The following is a 19,641-nucleotide window of genomic DNA, read 5'->3' on the forward strand; positions in this document are numbered from 1 at the left end:
GTAAATCATATTACACGACTTTTTTTGTGGGAACTGTAACTCTTTGTAAAATGAAAAAAAAATCGCTTTTGACTGTCACTATGAATTAGAGGAACATGTTTAAAACCGACGAATAGTGTTGGATGTAGCTATGATAATTAATACACATAAAGTTCGGTAAAGTAGACGTCAAATATAATTTTCTCTTTCATTTTTGCTTCCCTGGTTTTCGTTACATGTACTCGACATTCTAGGAAGTTAGTGGCACCGTACTATCATTTCCTAGGGCTCAAATGATAGTACTTCAAACACTTCGAAACATGCCCAGACGCCCTAAAAATAGCCTGTGGATAGAAGGGGACAGGAGAGAAAGAAAACGCGGGTTCAGGAGCCACAGACATGGGCGTGTAAACCGGCTATTGTGGGTTACTTTTTTTTTTTTAAACTGCACTTCGTTAAACCCTTCATAAGTTTTGGATTTTTTTTACTGTCTGTACTCAGTGGTTTTCAGAGTTATTTTGCTGTAGGCTAAGACAGAATTAAGAAGTGAAAACAGACTGTAACCATATTTTAAACCTTTACGTAGAAAAGTTTTTGTTCACTTGAATTCATACACAAGTGTTTGTCAAGAGTTTGTGCAAACAGTTCTGAAGCTTTATTCATTGGTTTATAAAAAAAAAAAGAAGAAGCGAAACGCACACATTTCAAAGTTTTTATTTACATTGTCAGTTTTACTCTTATGTTATTTCTAAAATAATTACGATTTAAAAAAGCAGTGGTTTTGTTACCCGTGGCGAGAATATTGTGGCCCGGTATCACTAGGTGGTTAGGGCGCTCAACTCGCAATCTATAGGTCGCGGGTCCGAATTCCTATCACCAAACATGCTCGCCCTTTCAACTGTGGGGACGTTGTATTGTGACGGTCAATCTCACTATTCGTTGGCAAAAGAATAGCCCGAGAGTTGGCGGTGGGTGGTGATAACTAGCTGTCTTCCCTGTAGTCTTACAATGCCAATTTAGGGACGGCTAGCGCAGATAACCCTCGTGTAGCTTTGTGCTTAACTTCAAACAAAATAACAAAAGCAAAACAAATACACTTAGCCACTTCAAGTTGGAACATCAATCACAGGATCCTTCTCGTCGGTGACTCAGCAGTAAGTTTGAGGTCATATAAATTATATCGAGATTTACTACAGGTAATTTCACTGTGTAGACTTACGTATAACAACAAATTCTAACACTATTCCTATCAAGATGAGGAAACGTTATTTGAAGATCAAAACTATTTTTGTTCTTTTTACAAATTGTGTTGGTTCCTGAGAGCTCGTGGTTTGTTTGTTTTTTTCAAAAAATAAGGGCTAGGTATTTTTGACTTTTTTAGAACTTGTAGTTTATTTTTAAGAAACTAAGGGTTAACTGCAGTTGGGTATTGAGAGCTTATGGTTTGCTTGTAGGAAGCTAAAAGCTAGGTTTTGTTGGTTCTTGATTATTTGTGGTTTGTTTTCAGGAAGCTAAAGGCTAAGTATAGTTGGGTATTGAGAGCTTGTGGTTTGTTTTTAGGAAGTCTGTTTGGTTTGTTTTGAACTTCACGCAAAGCTACACGAGGGCTATCTGCGCTAGCCGTCCCGAATTTAGCAGTGTAAGACTAGAGTGAAGGCAGCTAGTCATCACCACCCACCGCCAACTCTTGGGCTACCCTTTTACCAACGAATAGTTGGATTGACTATCATATTATAACGCCCCTTGGCTGAAAGGACGAGCATGTTTGGTGTGACGGGGATTCGAACCCGTGACCCTCGGATTAGGAATCGAGGACCTTAACCAACTGGCCATGCCGGGGCCCTTTAGGAAGTTAAAGGCTATATTTTGTTTGCTCTTGAGAACTTGTGGTTCGCTTTTAGGAACCTGAAAGCTAAGTTTCATTGATTCTTAAGAACTTGTGAGAATGTTGAATTATAGGTAATTTTCACTACTGGTTTTCATACCATTTTAGAAATGTTCGAATTCCACATTACAATGATAGGTTGACAATAAACTTTGAAATAATCACTAGTATATTAACGGGATCTGAGAGCGACATCAGGACATGGAGCTGAATTTAATAATAGATAGCGTGTGATCTGTTCACCATACAATACCGATAAATGGAAACTTCTAACAATCACTAAATCAGTGCCAGTTACAGTAATTTTCGTTGATAATTTTCCAATAAAGTCCAAACTGTGAGGTCTTTCATGGCCTTATGGTTAAAACGCTCCGCTTGCAATCTGCGGTTCGCGAGCTCAAGTTCTCGTCAGCGTCTTTGGAGCCGTGGGGGTGTTATCGTGTTGCAGTCAATCCCACTATTCATTGGTAAAAGAGTAGCCCGAGTTGGCGGTGGGTGGTGCTGACTAGTTGCCTCCTCTCTCGTCTGTCAATACTAAATTAGGGACTACTATCGCAGATAGCCCTCGAGTAGCTTTGCGTGAAGTTCGCACCAAACTAAACCAAAATAATGTTTATATACATCATGCTTTTATTCGAAACCAAACAAAACGATGCTTTTTCCAAAATATTAAACAAAATAAAGTTTTTACGAAAAATCCTAAAAGTGTAAAGTATTCATGAACGTTTTCAATAATACCTTTGTGAAAAAGCGTTAAACCTGTTATTTTAACCACGTTATTAATATTAAATTCCTGATTGTTAATTAACCCATTTTCCTTTTTTTCTTTTTTAAACCAGAATAACTTATGTCTTTTAAAGGATTGTCTTTTTATGAAACCACATATGTAGTGCATGTGTAGTTGTTTCGTTGAGCCCGGCATGGACTAGCGCGTAAGGCGTGCGACTCGTAATTCGAGGGTCGCGGGTTCGCGCCCGCGTCGCGCCAAACGTGCTCGCCATCCCAGCCGTGGGGGCATTATAATGTTACAGTCAATCCCACTATTCGTTGGTAAAAGAGTAGCCCAAGAATTGGCGGTGGGTGGTGATGACTTGCTGCCTTCACTCTAGTCTTACACTGCTAAATTAGAGACGGCTAGCACAGATAGCCCTCGAGTAGCTTTGTGCGAAATTCCAAAAGCAAACAAACAAAACTTGTTTCGTGTGTTTAGCTTTGGAAAATTCGTTTTGAATTTCGCGCAAAGTTACATAAGGGCTATCTGCGTTAGCCGTTTATAATTTAGCAGTGTAAGACTAGAAGGAATGCAGCTATCATCACTACCTACCGTCAACTCTTGGGCTACTATTTTACTAACCAAAAGTGGGATTGACTGTAACTTGTAATGTCCCCACGGCTGAAAGGGTGAGTATGTCTGGTGAGAAAGGAGATACGAACCCTCAGATTACGAGTCGAGCGTTCTTACTACCTTGTTGTGCTAGGCCGATTCCATAAATTAATACTTTATATTATTTATATAAAAAAGCCTATTTTTTCGGGAATCGAATACTTTTTGTCCAAAATTTATGTATTAATTTTTCTCTGAGAGTGTTCCCATTGGTTGACTGAGTTTGTTTTTTTATTCTAGAAAGTTTACTTTTATATGCTTGACTCAGTAAAATTCTGACAAAATTTCATTTCATCTTTCTTTTTAATAGTGTTATGAGTTAGCATATCCTTTTGGCGTGGTTACGGTTTTCTTATGCATGTGATGAATTTCGTTATTCTAGGGTTTGGCAAGATAACTGTTACATTGATCCTTTATTGTTATAATGTCTGTATTTTAATGTACCTACATTTTTTAAACAACTTAGTTGCTTCGTAATGTGACTTACAACCACCCTTCAGACCAATGCGTTTTTTGTACTTTAAGGTAGATATTAACGTACACAGATCTCATTATGCAAGTTGTTTTCTATTACATTCAGATCTTGTAATAAGTGGAGAGCGATGCAACGTGTACGTGGTATTTAATATATATCTATATTTGTTTACGCTGGATATATGTTAATATTCTACGCATTTTGTTTGTATGTTTCTATCTGGTTAAAAAAATGGGCGTTCTAGCTTCAGAACATAGTTTGTTTGTATACCATGAATGTTAGCTTAAAATAAAGCTCCACCTGGCATCATTCGTCGAAAACGTTAACACCTTATTTCGAATCCTTGTGGACGAAAATGCAATGCGCGTCTCAGAACACGTGACTCGGGGGTCGTTTTACCCGAAGCAAGTAATATATGAGAGAAAAAAAAAACTGTTGAATTCAGTGTAACTAGTTGACGAAATGTTTATAGGCGTGCACTCGATTTTTCAAGCCTCTAATTTTAACACCTAGAGGACAAATGATGAGTCAAAGTGCACAGGTAGGACACAGATTTTAATGCATTTCAACTCGCAGGTAAAATCATAGTGTTCACGAAGTTCTCATGACAGAAATATGAAAATTTGGAATACGATAATATAAACGTCAGATGAGGTAAACGTGAATTTCACGTGGCATAACCTCAAAGTTTACTTGAAAAAGGTAATGCACTTTGTGTGGCTTAGTTTTGAAGCTTACATAAGTTAAACTTTTATGATGTTAAAAAAAACGTAGGTTCAAAAACGATAGAGATAAAAAAACAACATACAACCGGAGCGCTTTGGAAAGGTGGGCCTTGTAAAAATGTCTCAGAACTATTGATATGGGTATTCACACTTTTATTGATAAGGAGAGAACAACATTGCGACCTTTCTATGTCATCTTCAGGTTAACAAAGAAAAGGTGGGTTTTTCTTCTTTGTGGACAAACAATTCCACTTTTCGAAAGTGCGAGGGTTATAATTTTTATTTCATCTCTATTGTAAGTTAAACTCGAAACTCACGTTATGAAATCACGAAGTACACGTAATATAAACGTGAAAATCTTGTAAAAAACATGAATTTTACGTGACATAAACAAAAATAAGCGTAGCATTAGCGCATTTCTTGGTTGACTCTTTGTTATTCAAAATGGGTTCATTGTGCTTTGCACATCACACGTATCGAAATCCAATTTTTAGAGTTGTAAGTTCGCAGGTTTCCACTGAGCTACCAGGGGCGGCGTGTTTCTGAAAAGGAAGAAACGTGGTTCTACGTATTATAAGCATTCTTCACGTTTTATTTATATTTTTTGGGTGGATAATATAGTTTGGTAAAGTTTGATGTAAATAAATAAAAGCTTATTAAAAAACAAACCATTAATGGACATCTTGGATAGTTAAAGACATTCAAGGAGTATTATCTTTATGATATATAAACGAATGACGTAAATAAAAATTATTAGTTTCTATTTTAAAGTGTTATTTGCTACAATTTGTCCCTACTATGAAATAGACTTGACAAGCGTGACCCACGTGATTCAACAGCTAATCATCTTCCATCCTAAATTACAGTATGTTCAAACCAATTAAATTAAACTAAAACTAATTAAATCAACTCTGCTGGCGTTCTGCTTATACATGCCACTTGGTAGACCAGCTGTACATTTACATATTTGATTTTATTTGTTTGAAGTTAAGCACAAAGCTCCACGATGGGCTGTCTGTGTTCTGCCCACCACGGGTTTCGAAACCCGGTTTCTAGCGTTGTAAATCCGGAGACATATCGTTGTGCCGCTGGGGGGAAAGGCTGCAGACTAGCATTAGTAAAAATCTTTTAATCTGTCATAAAATGTCCATTTAATTTTTCTCATACAGATGGCGTTAAAGGTTTCTTATTAATTTCGCGCAAAGCTACATGAGGGCTATCTGCGCTCACCGTCCCTAATTTAGCAGTGAAAGACTATAAGGAAAGGTAGCTAGTCAACACTATCCATCGCCAACTGTTGAGCTACTTTCTTACTCTCGAATAGTAGGATCGACCGTCACATTATAACACCCCCATAGTTGAAAGAGCGAGCATGTTTGGTACGACAGGAATTCGAACCTGTGACCCTCAGATTGCAAGTCGAGCGCCTCCTAACCACCTGGTCATGCCAAGCTCAGGCTATAAGGCATTCTAACCTATCTCCCATTCTCTTTTGTTATCTATTTAAAACATTTAAGTTTCCCCAATATAGAGCATAAGATCATATACACGAAATTATTTGGTATAATTAGGCTAAGAATCGAAGGTGTACTTATAGTTGATTAGAAATATTTACTTAGGGAACATCCTAATAGTACTTCACATACATATGTATGATTTATCTTAGGTAATCTTTAACCTGTGTTTGAGGCATCTGCTTCTCAGTGGGTAAGCCATAAAATTTCAGACTTACAACACTAAAATTCGGGGTTCGATTCCACTCGATGGACATAGAGCAGACTGCTTAATGCGCTAAAATAAACAGTCAAAACTGTCTAAGGTTCAACTAACGAAAGAAACATGTATTACTTTCCGATGAAACTTCGAAAATTAATTCTGCAGTAATCGCCACACCCTTATTTCGTATTATATCTGGGCTTTCTACGCTTTAAAAGATTAGTTTCCATAGCATCAAATAATCAGCATAATTTTAGCCAATAAAGTTTCACCAAATATATATATTTTAAATGACACGAGTTATACTTTTGAAATTACATTAAATAAATGAAATGACTAACAACAATTAATTAGGAAATACAAGGTCTTTCATTAGAGTTTTTGTAATATTATAATAGTAGAAAAAATAGTTAGCGTTCCGCGCTGGTGATCGGGAGGTTCGAGACATAAGGCCGCTGAGCACTTTCCACGAGTTAATCTTGAGCAGTAAAAGTGACAGTAACTCCTGTTATTCGGGTCAAAGCGCTGTGACGTTTGGAATTGGCCTTGCTGCTCTAGTCAGTACTTCAACAATTAAGTTGGGCTTTATCTTAAGATTCTCTAATCAGACCGTTTGCCCCGCCTGTGTATAAGATGCTATTCGGGTTTAAAAATATGAATTCTAAAAACACTTTCGAGAGCTCCTAGCTGGGCATGGCATTGTGTATCTTTGTGAGTAACCACAAACAGATGAAGAAACTTGTGAGAAGGGCAACACGTGCAAAGTGACTTATCACAGTACAAATGAAATAATCGAATGATATGTTGTCGTCAAGGCAAAAAGTCCAATCAAAAGAATTATTATAACCGGAACTTTTTGGCACGTGTATCTTTACAATATTTCATGTCATTTTATCGTGCTACGATCCCTAAACGTGTAACTTGATAACACCTTATAAACCTTATAGGGTTATGAAAATACAACATGACAAATAACAGTTAATTAACGTCATATTATTTCCATGTGAACTGTTGAATATGGTCATGTATTTTTTTTCAAATGTTTTTTACGTGCCCTATCATAGGTAACTGTATATTTCACCCCCCCTCGATATTTACGGAATGTTGTGGGTGTTCTGTGGGCGTTACGAAGTTATCTTGTCGCTATGGGGTTACCGACAAAAGAGCCACGTAGAAAAATGACATTTGTATATCTTTGTTCTCAATGTTTTAGCGGAGAGAGATAACAGAACCAATCAGAATATTCATACTCTTTAAGTCAGCTCGAGTTTATTGTTCAGAAGGTACCGTATAATCTGATTGAGTTCATTTATATAAAGGAATATTGGTTTTAAATGATCCCCCTATATGTATGCGGAATTACAATACGAGAAACTGGGTTTCGAAAGTCGTGGTGATCAGAGCAGAGATAGCCCATTGTGTAGCTTTTTGCTTAATTACTATTAATTATGAAAAAGGTATGTTTTGACTATTCGTATTCTGTGTCCATAAAGTCGCGAGCTTGAATCCAGTCGTCAAACGCGCTCACTCTTTCAACCATTATGGTGTTACAATGTTTCAGTCAATCCCGCTATTCACTATTAAAAAGAGTAACCCAAGTGTTGGCGGTGGATAGAGTTGACTGGTTGCCTTTCCTCTCGTCTATCGCAGCATGACGAGGAAATTAAGGCCCTAGGCTCGTAATCTGAGGGTTGCTGGTTCAAAAACACCAAACATACTCGCCCTTTCAGCTGTTTGGGGCGATGTAATGTTTCGGTCAATCCCACATTCGTTGGTCAAAGAGTAGCTTAATTGTTGGCGGTGGGAGGTGATAACTAGCTGCCTATCCTCTAGTTCTACACTGCTAAATTAGTGACGGCTAGCGCAGATAGCCCTCGTGTAGCTATGCGTGAAATTAAAAACAAAACATACAACAATAAAAATGGGGTTTTGATACTTGTGGTGGGCAAAGCGCAGATAGCCCTCGTGTAGCTTTGTGCTTATTTTCAAACAACAACACTCTTATAATTCACTCGTATTCCCTACAGTATGAATGTGGTATTTTTACCTGTACTTCCTTGGATTGGATTCGAATTCATTAAACTAGTAAAAGAGGAGGCTGTAGGACTGAAGGACTAGCCACTGGTGTTACTGGTATTGTACACAAGTATCGCTATACTATGTAGACTGTTAACAACAACTGTTTGCTGTTAAATTAATTAATAACATTAATACACTCGCAACTATAAACATTTAAACTTTTATTTGAGAGATGTAAGCATTATATTGAGCGTTACACTTAATGTGCGTGACTTTAAAAATCCATGCGACTTTCTTTAATGGGTCATCTTGTTTCTTTATTGTTAAACACATATCTACACGATGGGACATACTTGTTGTGCCCACCACGGGTATTGAAATCAAAATTTGAGCGTTATTATCCCTGAGACTTACCACAAAGCCACCTTAGGAGGGGTCCTTCATCTACACCACACGTGGTCACGGTTTTTGAATCGCTACTTTAATCTTGCTCGTGACAGCTTGAGTTATTATGACGTAACCAGGAGGTTTCTGTATAATGTTTATTAATAAAGCTGGAGACCAAATGCCTTGGGTAATTTCCTGGAACCAGGGGTAGGGGTATTTTGTTAATTCTTGTGTGACCCTCAAGGCCGTAAGACGTTGACTTCGTTATTTATCTCTCTTCGTAACCTAATAAAGTATTGTGGAACAAACAAGTTTTTATAAGGCTGTGTTCTCTCAGCTGTCTCGTTATACTCATTATAGAGAAGAATTCGGTGGTGTAATTGTCCATGTCATAAAAGTGGTTCGAATCCCCGTCACACCAAACATTCTTGCCCTTTCAGCCGTGGGGGCGTTATAATGTACTGTCAATCCCACTATTCGTTGGTAAATAACTTTGCGTGAAATTCAAAACAAACAAACAAACCATAAAAGTGGTCAAGGTTCGTAGAGCTATTTTAACTCTTAAGACGGTCCCCTAGTGGCTCAGTAAAGTCTACAAGCATACGACGATCGTAATCGAGTTTTCATATTCGTGTTGGGCAGTGCACAGATAGCCCGTTACGTAGCTTTGCTCGAATATCCAAAACAAACGGTGGTTACGAAACAACGTTATCATTACACAAAACTAGTGTCAGCCTCCGTTAACATTACGATACAATTAATTGAATTTTAAGGTTATATAAATAAAGGATCGACAACTTTGAAACTGGCTACTGTATAGATACAAACTGAAAACCCCTTCTAGACAAATTCTGATATATTTAATGGTCCATGTATTGTGTTGTTATTGTCTGAGATAAATCAGTTCAGTGTGATAAAGTCATAGAATCATTTATACAATATAACTTTTACACCTAGTAAGATGAGGTAGGCTACATCATAAACTGTAGTTAGAACAGGACTACAGACGGGGGAAGTCTGGGACAGCTTCCTGGACTTAAATCCCGACAAAAATTAAAAGAGGGAGATAGAGAACATATTTTTTTTTATCTCTAAAGTTTGTCATATGTATTGCATATACCTATTTTCGATATATTTATCTTCCATTCCACGTACATAGTTTACAAAACTGTTAGAACATTAGAGCTCGTTTTTTGTTCAGAAATAATTGATTCCTTTAGAGAAAAGCCACATAGGGCTATCTGTTGTGTCCACCACTAGGAAATCAACACTGGATTTTAGCGTTGTAAGTCCGTTGTCCAACTGGGGGAGGGACACTAGAAAGGAAAAAAAAGTGAAGTATTACCCAGTGGGGAGGGTATTTTTCTAAGCATACTTTTCACCCTGCCGGAACCAAAATCCAGAGCATGGTCCAGGTTACTAAAATAATAATCTAAACTATGCTTATGGAAAGTAATTAATTCAATCCACTAGCTTCCTTCTCCAGACATAAAAACTTGTGAATTTTATTCTTAGATGTTTATTTTGTGTGATTGAAGTGACTCACGTGGAGTACGGATGCGCTGATCTCCTAACAGGGATTAACTCTTGTCTGGATATAAAGAAGGATGCGAGAAGCAGACAGCGCCAGATGACACGGGGGTGACCTGCTTCATGCTAAATACTGGGCAAGAGTGTTAAGAAAATTTGTTAGTGGGTGAGAGGAAGACTGGGGTGTTTCTCTACAGGTCAAAATGAAAATAGTGCCCTACCGCCCCTCCTTTTTACTCCTGACGTTACAGAGTTGTGTGGACAATCGTTATAACAAGACCTCCTGTACATTCACCTCAGACTGGCTACGTCACCCTTCGAAAGTCATAATAGAAGTTCTTGTTCAAAACTATAGAGAGCGCTAACAATGGAGGCATTCGAAGTATGTTTCGTTCATCTGCAACAAAAGGTGGCGTAACTTACAAAAGGCCTAGAGAGTTTACTATGTAAGAGACACAGATGGCGTACTTTACTTGGAGAATGTTTTTTTTTTCACGAGAAAGTAATAACAACAATAATAATAATGTGTAAACTCCATATTGTACAAGTTGAGTCAGACGTCTCTATGTAGTTAGTTCAATGAGGAGAACACGTTCGATTTACATAATGTTAATTAATAAATATTTGACTGATAAGACAGGGCAGGTGACAGTTCATTAACATTCCAGGAATTATTTTTTACAATTCCCATTTCATAGTGAAACGGATCATTTACTGCGATTTTTTTAATCACTGAAATTTTATTTAATTGAAGATTATACATGCGCAGAGTAAATACGCATCAAGTTCACATTTCATTTGTTTGGAAATTTCGTGTCACTTTGGTTCCTTACACTTTGTTTAGAGGGTGAGAACCTTTTCAGTGTTTGCACCCCTTTCAAATCAGTAATCATACTGTATAAAATTGTAAAATATAGACAGTTTTAGTTGTTTCAATCGGTGCGTGTTTTAGCCAATAGTCAGGTCATGATGTAATGTGACATCATGCAGTTGGCTGTCAAACACTTTACGCGCCTCACGAGTTGAAGTGATGAAACTTACAACAACAGTCGTCATTACTTATCAATCATGTGATAACAACAGTGGCAGTCGTCACTATTTAGCAATCATGTTACAAAAACAACAGCATTCGCCACTACTTATCAGCCATCTAACAAACAACAGCAGTCATCACTACTTATTAACCATCTAACAACAACAACAGCAGTCGTCACTACTTATTAACCATCTAACAACAACAACTCGCAGTCGTCGTCACTACTTATTAACCATCTAACAACAACAACAGCAGTCGTCACTACTTATTAACCATCTAACAACAACAACTGCAGTCGTCACTACTTATTAACCATCTAACAACAACAGCAGTCATCACTACTTATTAACCATCTAACAACAACAACAGCAGTCGTCACTACTTATTAACCATCTAACAACAACAACAGCAGTCGTCACTACTTATTAACCATCTTACAACAACAACAGCAGTCGTCACTACTTATCAATCTTGTAACAACAACAACAACAACAACAATAGCAGTAGTCACTATCAACCATGTAAAAACAACAGTCTTCTTATTTGTCATTTAACAACAACGCGGCAGTCTTCACTCTTCATCAGTCACTGTAAACCGAACTAGCATAACAACGACATAAACTCGAAGAAAAGTCCTAGAAAACAAAAGCAGGGCAGGAAACTATGTCATGGCCTAACAATTTGGATATCACTCCCTTAAATAGCAGGTTAATCTCTCCTCAGTGCCCTTGTTAAATTTATCCCTGGGGATGACCAAAAAAGAGCAATGAGTTGTATATTTGAATTTTTAAAAAAATGTTTTTGTTATTACTAAGCAGAAAGCTACTTAATGGGCTATCTGTGCTGTGCTCAGCATAGTTATCGAAACCCAGTTTTTAAAGGAATAAATCTTCAGCCCTACCGCTAGTCACTGAGAGGGGGGAGAAATAAGAGAGAGATATGTGGTGTATAATACAGCCTAATGATGTTACATTTATTTGTTAAAATGTTGTAAGCTATCTTTCATATTGTAATATGAAAAATCAACCACATTGCGCATTGTCATAGTAATTTGATAAATCATACGGTAATTATATGCTTATTTTATTTGAATTTTGTATTGATGACAAATATTCTAAGGTTACCTAACGTCTTCCATAATTTTAAACTACTGGTCAGAGAGAAGGCAACCAGTCAGCACCACCCACAATCTCCAATAAAAGATACAAATAGAGGGTATATTTTGTGTTATTGCACGAATTTCATCCGGGTTCGCAGGTCCGAAATCCTGAGTTCCACCACAGGGCTAACTCACTTTGTATCCTAGACGCTTGACCCATAGGGCAAAGTGGGCGGATGCCCTCTCTCCTTTTTCTCACTCGCCGTTATGTATAATATAAAAACTTTTCAATGTCATCTCTATTCAAGAGAGACCAACCAACCCTTTGCGCTGTATTCACGTTTTTAGTGCCGCCCTCCTAAAGAACTTTAAACATCAATTATAACTCCCGCGTTTATAAGAGATTTTGGAGCATGTCATCATTAGACCTTCGATGGAGAAATTAAAATTATTTATTGTCTTTAAATGGCTACAATATCCTGTGGGTTTAATTTAAAATACCCATCAAAAGGCAAGGAAGAGATATTTCAGGAACAGTAGTCAGTAACGGCATTTCTTCGCGCAGCCATTTTTAAACTAAGTTAGGCACTTATGCTTTATGCATTGCATTAGAATAAAAATAACCACTCATTTAGAATTAACACGCCATACAATGTAAACGTTAAATCATTTCGGACCTCTAAATTTGTAAAAAAATCTAAAAGTCTGAAATAGTTAAACGTACATGATTGATGTGATAATTAAATATACGTAACCAAAAAATACTTATGTGTGAAAAAACAGGTGCGTTTAAAAAAGGGTTGTTTGTTTGTTTTTGAATTTCGCGCAAAGCTGCATGAGGGCTATCTGCGCTAGCCGTCCTTAATTTTGCAGTGTAAGACTAGAGGGAAGGCAGCTAGTCATCACCATCCACCGCCAACTCTTGGGCTGCTCTTTTACCAACGGATAGTGGCATTGACGTTCATATTATGAACCCCCCCCCATGACTGAAAGGGCGAGCATGTTTGGTGTGATGGGATTCGAACCCGCGATCCTCGGATTACGAGTCAAGTGCCTTAACCACCTGGCCGTGGTGGGCCTAAGAAAAGGACTGAGCGTTCCAATTAAAGAAATGAAATAAAAATAGGCGTTGAAACTGGTAACTACTCTTATAGTATTGATACGAATTGTACCGCAAATATTCATTCATTTGTTAGCCAGGCCATGTTAGTTTTTGTCCAACTTGAGGCATGATGGCTGGAAAACAAAATACTGGGCCTAGCTAACTAATGAACGAATATTTGCTACAGTATTCTTATCAATGCTAAAGAGTAGCTTTCAGGGTCGACACCAATTTTGATTTAATTTTCTAAAGATGAACCACTTATTAGTGTTACCTTTTTTGTCATACACTGGGTGATTAAGAATCATAACGTTTTGTCAATACGTACCAATAAACTACAGCAAGTAAGAATATGATATTCAGTAGTAACCAACAGTAAATTTAGGATTGTAATCCTACTATTCCAAACAGCCTTACACTTTACAAAACCAGCCAGATTCTTTAAAATATATGGTGGTAGTGTTTCTTCCCGACAAAAGTGTTAATAATTTCCTTTATTGTTACGCCATGGAATCTATGTTAACAGTTTTTTATTATCGCTCACATGCACTCAGTACAGCCGTCTTAAGCATCGTTATTTACTCTAATTACTTAAGCTAATATCAGGTGGCACTAAATGCTCTTTAATTAGGAAAATTTCGTAAAATTTCATAAAAAGTTAGCAGTAGATAATGAACAACAACCATCCATCCGTATGATTCTTTTGACTACTTGAACTAAAAACTGATAACCTACTTTGCTTGGCCAACAAAGTCAGCCACATTTAATTTGAACGATAAAACCTAAAAAGGTTCACTTTTACCCGCAGTTGAAGCTGTAGTAAACATTTAAGACTTACAGCGCACGTGACCTTTAGCGTAGGCGGGCGCAAAATTTTTGGTAAAATTTGAGTGATTTGTCTTGAATAGCTCTACACAAGTAGATTATATTTACATCAAATAAGATTCCTAACAGTAGATTGTAAAGTTCTATCAGTGCACCAAATTTTAATAAACGTTATAAAAGTTAAATGTGTCTTTCAATTGAATAAAGTTTCCGTACTTTTGATGCGAAGAAAAAACAAAGTTGAAAGTAAATCAAAATTGGGTATTTTATATCTCGTGTATTTCATAACAGATTGTCTTGAAATTTGGTATACCAAGTAAGAGTCTAGTGTAGCACACTTACTGAAAATATGTGGTAGCTTGGATTACCACAGTCCAATTTACAGAAAGTAGAAATCGTTAAACTAGCACTACCTGTTAATAACACAGTGTAGGTTGATTTGGTCGCCACCACACTATCGTGTTTCTTTATCTGCGTGTCAATTATACTCATTATACGTTCACGTTTTAGGAAGTCACAGTGTTACAAGAATGCTGTTCCTCGATGGGTAAGCGATAAGTTTACGGACATTCAATGCTAAAATCCAGGTATCAATTCCCTACAGTGAACCCAAGAGCACGCTACATGAACTTAAAGTTTCTTTAATTTCACTGCCCCAACTAGTCAGTACTATACCTGCCTATTCAGCCTGAACCTGAAGGAAACATAACTTTTATCATATAGGTCAGCACGGTTATCCTCACTGGCTGTAAGGCTCTTCTTAGAGTGGATGAAGCACTGGTCTTTCAGACGAACACGACAATCGCGTAAGCAGAAATGCAGAACACTGCGTAAAGCGATAAGTTTCAGTTTTGAATTGTTATTATAAATAAATTTGACTAAATAGGCCCAGCACAGCGTGGTGGTTAGATAACTCGTTTTGCAACCTGAGGGTCGCGGGTTCGAATCTCCGTTGCACCAAAGATGCTTGTTCTTTCAACCGTGAGGGCGTTATAGTGTGACGGTCAACCCTACTATTCGTTGGTAAAAGAGTAGCCCAAGAGTTGGCGGTGGGTAGTGATGACTAACTGTGTTCCCTCTAGTCTTACACTGCTGAATTAGGGACGGCTAGTGCAGATAACCGTCGGGTAGCTTTGCGCGAAATTCAAACCAATATGTTAAAGTTTGAGAGTTCTTAACATTAACCCCAGTGGCATGTCTGCGAACATACAACGCTAGAATCCTGGTGTTGATAACCGTAGTGGACAAAGCACAGATAGCCCTGTCTCTAGTTTTGTGCTTAACTTCAAAACAAGACAACAACGTAACAAACCTTTCAATAACCAAAGTGGGTGCGAAAACAGGTTTCTGAAAGATAAAAATTAACAAATGCTGATATTCATCTGTGACCAGGTGGCCACTTTTGATGTTTCCTTCTCGAAAGGCTCAAATGTATGGACAAATATGATATAATCTTCTGTAAAACAATTCTTATTATGTCTCATGAATCGTTTCAGTAGTTAGTGCTGATGAATAACTCCAATGATTTTGAAAAAAAAAAGTTTTAATAGAACCACAAACTATTTGTGGCTAAGGTCTTGTAATTTTTTTTTCATGTAATAAAATATTCGTTCTATTATTTTGTTAAACCAGACAAGAATTTTACTGTTTTTGTTGTTGTTGCTATTGTTTTAGAAAAAAAAAGCTATATTGCGTTATCTGTTATTTTATCTTTGGGGAATCGAACCCCGGATTTTACTGTTGTTAAGTCCGTAAATTTATTACCGTCTCATGTGTGGACGAAATTAATCGAGAAATATTTCTTGAAGAACATCAAGTTAAGGGATAAAATGGAAACCAAGCAACAAACGCTTGGTTTATATCAAAAATAAATCTTAGCCCAATTCGTATAACTTTGTTCTACACTTCAAGTTCGGGATTTTGTCAAAATATGGATAAGAACTTGTCGTAATAAAACAAGTACCTGATTTGTCTACACTGTTATGATCGACATAGACGCCCTCTATAAATGGCGTATGAATAAGTTATGTTTGCTAAACATGGGCGTTAGCCACATTATTAGGCTTAACAGGCGGGGTCAGAAATATATACTTAGGCCTTGTGGAATGCGATAATTACTGATCTTTTATACATTTCCAGCTGTTCGGATTTTCGTTGCTATAAACAACAAAGTACGATCATTTTGACAACATGTTTATTTCTAAGTTTATTTAAGCCTAAATGAAAGTAGATTTCTCTTGATCGTGATTTCTCGTTTTTAAATAAAAAAATCATTTTTTGTTGCTTTCTTTTTTACAAAACCTTTTCGTTTAGTAAGGATAAAAACAAATTCAGTGTGATGTGTTACCACCCATCTAAGTGTGTTATTACCATAAATAGTTTAAATATACGCTATATACTTTGTTTTTTTTTGTGTGAGTTTGTTTTCGCTTTTATGTGTGTATGTGATACACCCACAGAAGCACATCGAAGTATATTTGTTTATTAGTTTCTCGGTAAGCACAAACCTACATAATGGGCTATCTGTGCTCTGCTCACGACGGATATCGAAACCCGGTCTCTAGCGGTGTGAGTCCACAGACATGCCACTGTGTCACTGGGTAGTCAGAAGTATACAACATTAATTATGTAAAAATTATTCACACAGTTTGAAATCTAAAATTTCAGAATGATTAACTTTGTATAAAACATATTTCAATTAGTTAAACCTTGTGTTGTCTGAAATATGTTTTAATATCTATGTAGTTTTCAAAACAAATTTGCAGTTGCTGATTTTGAACCAGTTATTGTGAAACAACTCATGAACTCGTGTTTTCTAAGAACGTGAAATGTTAATATATACGTACTTTACGTATTGAAGAGAAACAGCTCTTGTCCATTAGTGGTTCAGCAGTAAATTTACGAACGTACAACCTAAAATTCGGGGTTCGATTTCCTGTGCATGTGTGTAGCTTTCTGGTAAAAGACAATCAAGCAGCTGCTGATAAACGTTTTTCATTTCACTGAAACTGTTTTAATATTAACTATAGAAACTGTGTTATTGGTTAAAACACCATTTTACTTGTCATAAATCATAAATGAACTTGCGTTATGCACGTGCTTAAACACAAATGAAATAGTGAATTACGCAGAATTGACGATTTGATCTAAACTGTACATTAAAATAAAGTGAAATAACATTAACAATGGAGAGCAATTTTGATTTTGAAATGTTGTAGTTATATTAACGATTAAGAGAAGTGGGAAATGACCGTACATTTTGTACAGGTGGCTCAAATTTTATGTTTTAAGCGCGCTGTGCTCAAGGCAGAATTCGACCCCCGGATTTTTGCTTTATAATCCTTCAAGTTTACCGCTGAACCACCAGGGCCTTGTTATTTGTAACGTATTGTATGTATTTATTACTCAAGTAACGCTTTCTTTGTTTGGAGTGTATTTTTTAATGAAATTTACATGTTTTAGTCAAATCTTCGTGAATTATCAGATCTTGTAATTTGTTAAGGTTATACTTCTGAATTTAGAAATACGTATATATATATAACTCTGGTGGTTAGGACACTTCGCTCGTAATCTACGGGTCACGTGTAAGAATATATTCTCAAAACATGCTTAACCTTTCAGCCGTAGGGGCGTTAGAAAGTGACGGTCACTCTCACTATTTCTTGTTAAAATTGTGGCCCAAGAGTTGGTAGTGGGTGGTGGTAAGTAGCTGCCTTCCCTCTCGTCTTACACTGTTAATTTAGAAACAGCTAGCGCAGATAGCACTTGCGAACCCGATTTTTAGTGTTATAAGCTGCCACACTTGTTACTAAACCACCAGGGAGATATTAACAGAGAGAATTATGGGATAAGTAGAAGTGATTTTTGTTAATAGAGGGAGTTAATTCGTTCATTTTTTACAAACAATTGGGTTAGGCTTCTTTATGTTTATTTACAGGTATAATTGCCAAAATTTCAAACTAACAATGACAATTAAAAGGCAGTTGCCTAGAATTTAGAGCTTCAATTCCTAATGTCTATAACTTTTTTGATTCTGGATGACACTGACACTGTAAGAGTCTAGTATCTATGGGAGCACTGTAGTCTACAATCAACATCTGACTTAATGTTATGGCTACTTGACAGCGACACAGTTAAATTTATCTATGTGTTTATTTTTGTGCTTATTTGTTCTTAGTTAACCCCAAAGCCGCAGTTGTAAGTTCGCAGACATTCCGCTGTGCCTCTGAGGATGTGTTTGTTTGTTTCTGAATTTCGTGCAAAGCCACACGAGGGCTATCTGCGCTAGTTGTCCCTAATTTAGCAGTGTAAGACTAGAGGGAAGAGAGCTAGCTAGTCATCACCACTCACTACCAACTCTTGGGCTACTCTTTTACCGACAAATAGTGGAATTGACCGATACATTATAACGCTCCCACGGCTGAAAGGGCGAACATGTTTGGTGTGACGGTGATTCGAACTCGCGACACTCAGATTACGAGTCATGCGCCTTAACCACCTGGCCATGCCGGGCCCTTGGGGTATAAGCAGTTTATTCTTGTGTTTGTTTCTTCGTAGTTAAGCCACACAATGGGTTAGTTACCTGTACTCTGCCCACCACGAGTGTCGAAACCCGGTTTCTACAGTTGTGTGTCTGCAGACATACTGCTGTGCCACTAGGGGTGGGAACACGTTATCCTTATCTGAATTTTTAAGTGCTGTAACGTCGATAAGAAACCGAAACATGTCTCCCTGTTTTATTAGACGTAGTCCAGTCTAGAAGGTCAGAAGAAAAGAACAGTGAGTTTTGGTTTGTCGTTTCACAACAACAGTTGGTTCACCTTTGTAATAACAAAGTTCTTTTTTTTTTCTGATAATAATACATTTCTTCAGCGTTAGTTATCCATGACTCTTTCGAGGCTATTTTCACCATATCAGAGAAGAATTTCTGGTGAATGTCATTGTCTAAATCAGTTAATTTGGCATATTATCACTTTTACTCTCGCTCGTCTGGTGCCTAAAAGAGATTTTAGAATGAAGTTGACAAAGGACTCTAAAGTAGTCCATTTGTTAGTTGATATTACAAAAAATAATACACGTTCTCTGAGGTAAATAAATTAAACCTTTCGTTCCAAGAAACATCACGAAACACAATGTTTGAAGAACAACAACCATATTGTTTTATTATAAAACCCTAGGACTAGGTTGTTGGCCTGTCGTATTTACACCATTACCATATCCCTGACCTCGCCAATCTTCAAACGCTACTCCACGTGTAGTAAGCTGTTAAAAAATGACCTGTATTGGAGGAGGACTGTTAGTCTCCTCAACCTTAATAAATAAAATGATATTTCTTTAACACTGACCTCCATTCCTTGGATATTCACTGTTTTTAACAGGGGTACAGTTCATCATAATAAAGTTATACTTCATGCGTTTAATTGTTAGAAGAGTTTGTCCTATTGACTTCTTTTGAGAGCTTGCATCTGTATTATCTCCT

The 19,641-nt window shown here is 37.1% G+C and overlaps 1 protein-coding gene across 2 annotated transcripts in view; it reads left to right on the forward strand.

Moving 5' to 3' along the window:
• Positions 1-19,641, forward strand: part of LOC143236712 (semaphorin 5c-like) — a 164,880-nt gene that overhangs the window by 79,940 nt on the left and 65,299 nt on the right. The window lies entirely within an intron of this gene.

The sequence above is a fragment of the Tachypleus tridentatus genome, chromosome 13 (assembly GCF_004210375.1).
Source record: "Tachypleus tridentatus isolate NWPU-2018 chromosome 13, ASM421037v1, whole genome shotgun sequence".
Classification (NCBI taxonomy): domain Eukaryota; kingdom Metazoa; phylum Arthropoda; class Merostomata; order Xiphosura; family Limulidae; genus Tachypleus; species Tachypleus tridentatus.